Source organism: Macaca thibetana, chromosome 11 (assembly GCF_024542745.1).
Source record: "Macaca thibetana thibetana isolate TM-01 chromosome 11, ASM2454274v1, whole genome shotgun sequence".
In the NCBI taxonomy this organism is placed as follows: domain Eukaryota; kingdom Metazoa; phylum Chordata; class Mammalia; order Primates; family Cercopithecidae; genus Macaca; species Macaca thibetana.
This window is the reverse complement of record NC_065588.1, coordinates 65,456,805-65,459,629: the sequence shown is the minus strand read 5'-3', so window position 1 is coordinate 65,459,629 and position 2,825 is coordinate 65,456,805. Positions and strand designations below refer to the sequence as shown.

At 44.7% G+C, this 2,825-nt stretch overlaps 1 pseudogene; it reads left to right on the top strand.

The window, feature by feature from the left end:
* The first annotated feature begins 1,223 nt into the window (after positions 1-1,223).
* On the top strand, positions 1,224-2,488 carry LOC126931631 (adenosylhomocysteinase-like; annotated as a pseudogene).
* The last annotated feature ends 337 nt before the right edge of the window (positions 2,489-2,825 follow it).

Sequence of the window (2,825 nt, the reverse complement as noted above, 5' to 3'; positions counted from 1 at the left end):
TCAACATGAGATTTGGTTAGAGACAAATAACCAGACTATAGGCCAGGTGCAGTGGGTTATGCCTGCAATCCCAGCACTTTGGGTCAAGAGATTTGTAATTTCCTTTTCTGGTCAATGTTAGTGCATAAAAACACAAATTATTTTTATGTGTTGACTTTGTATTCTGCAATTTTTTTCAAAGTGTTTATTGTAATGTTTGTGGAATCTTTAGAATTTTCTAAATATGAGATCATATTGTTAGCAAATAGAGATAATTTTACTTCTTTTCCAATTTGGATGTCTTATATTTCTTTTTCTTGCCAAGTAGCTCTTGCCAGACTTCCCATATTAAATATTAGTGGTGACAGTGCAAATCCTTGCATTAATCTTAGAGGAAAAGCTTTCAGTCCTTCTCCATTGAATGTGATGCTGATAGGAAAGAACTCACTATTGCCAGATTGTTAATTGTTTTCTGTTTGTTGTGTAGCTTTTTGCCCCTCTTTCTTCCCTTGCTGTCTCCTTTTGTGTTTTGTTGATTTTTTTGTAGTGACATAGTTTGATTTCCTTCTCATTTCCCTTTGTGTATATTCTGTAGATATTTTCTTTGTGGTTACCATTGCAATTACATAAAACATCTTAACATTGTAACATTCTGTTTTATGCTGCTAATAACTTACCTTCATTCATGTGTAAAAACTCTGCTCCTTTAGATCCTGCCCCTCTTCATGTTATTAATAACACAAATTTTCTCTTTTTATAATTAGTATCCAGTAATATACATACATAATTACTTCTAATTTTTTTAAATTCAATTTTATTTTATTTCAAGACAGGGTCTCATATCATTCAGGCTGGAGTGCAGTGATGTGATCATGGCTCACTGCAGCCTCAACCTCTTGGGCTCAAGCAATCCTTTTGCCTCACTTACCCAAGTAGCTAGGACTACAGGCATGCACCACCATGCCTGGCTCCTTTTTTTTTTTTTTTTTTTTGGAGAGAGATGAGGTCTTGCTATGTTGCCCATGAAGGAAGAGCAAATATAAATTGATAAGAAAAAAAACAAAAACAAAACAACCACCCTATGAAAAAATGAGTAACAAACAGACACATGACTCAAAAAAGGAAATGCATATGGATTTTAAGCATATAAAAAGTTGCTAGGCCTGCCCAGCACTGCGCGCCCCATGTCAGAGTCCCAGCCCCCTTCGCCTGTGTCCATCATTCCATGCACAAGCACCACCAGCATGTCTGACAAACTGCCCGACACAGTCACTGACATCAGCCTGGACGCCTGGGGACACAAGGCCCTGGACATTGTGGAGGCTGATGTGGTGGGCCTGATGTACATGAGGAAGTTGTTCCTGGCTCCAAGCCACTGAAAGGCACTCACATCACTAGCTGCCTGAAAATGACAATGGAGACCATTGTCCTCACTGAAACCCTCATTACCTCAAGTGCTGAGATGCAGTGGTCCAGCTGCAACATCTTCTCCACCTAGAACCATGTGGCAGCTGCCATAGCCAAGGCTGGCATTCCAGTGTGCACCTGGAAGGGTGAAAGAGATGACAGTACCTGTGGTGCATCGAGCAGGTACTGTATTTCAAAGATAGGCCCCTCAACATGATTCTGGATGATGCTGGTGGCCTCAACCAACCTCATTTACACCAGGTACCCACAGCTTCTGTCAGTCAGCTGAGGCATCTTTGAGGAGACCATGACTGGGTCCACAGGATGATGGCCAGCGGGATCATGAGGATGCCCACCATCAATGTCAGTGACTCCATCAAGAAGAGCAGGTTTGAAAACCTCTATGTCTGCCAGCAGTCCCACATGGATAATATCAAGTGGGCCACAGATGTGATGATTGCTGGCAAGGTAGCTGCGGTGGTGGTCTGTGGTGATGTGGGCAATGGTTGTGTCCAGGCCCTGAAAGGTTTTGGGGCTTGCATAATCATCACCAAAATCAACCCACTCAACACACTGCAGGCTGCTACTGAGGGCTATGAGGTGACTACCATGGAGGAGGCCTGCCAGGATGGCAACATCTTTGACACGACCAGACTTTTTCAATATCATCCTTGGCCAGCACATTGAGCAGATGAAGGATGTTGCCAGTGAATAACATTGGACCCTTTGACATGGAGATCAATGTCAAGTAGCTCAACGAGAATGCTGTGGAGAAGGTGAACATCCAGCCCCAGCTGGATGAGGCAGTGACTGAAGCCCGCCTGTGCAAGCTGAACATGAAGCTGACCAAGCTGACCACGAAGCAGGCCCAGTACCTGGGCATGACCCATGATGGCCCTTCAAGCCTGATCACTACTACTGCTTAAAGGCAGGCCTGCCCTTCACCTTCCAGTTGCTGTCCTTACCCAGGCCCCAGCTTTCCTCCCCAAGAGCAAATGACACCAACCTTGAGATGTGTTTGGCAGTGTCCCCCATTGACTCCCTAAGGTTGATTCCTCAGTTTTTGACCTCTACTGCATCCCTCATATGGTTCCAAGTGTGACAGGGGAAGCTGAGAGGCACCTCCTCAAACCCTGGTCATGATGGGGGTATGAAGGAGACATCCATTGGGAACCAGCTCAGTGGTCTTGGAACTGCTAAGTTAGTCCTTCCTTAGCCTGAAGTTGGCAGTGGGGTCACAAAGCCAATGTACTTTACCATCCAGTGCTTCACTTGGCCTACAGACTTATGCCCGTGGTGCTTGGTTTATAGGTTCACTGGTTCTTCAGCCCATGACAGGTGAGAGAGAGCTATATATATTGAAGGGCAAGGAAGAACTGTTCCTGAGAGCCTGGCTTAGTGCTGGGCCTTCCCTTAAACCTCCTTACAATGAGGTTGGT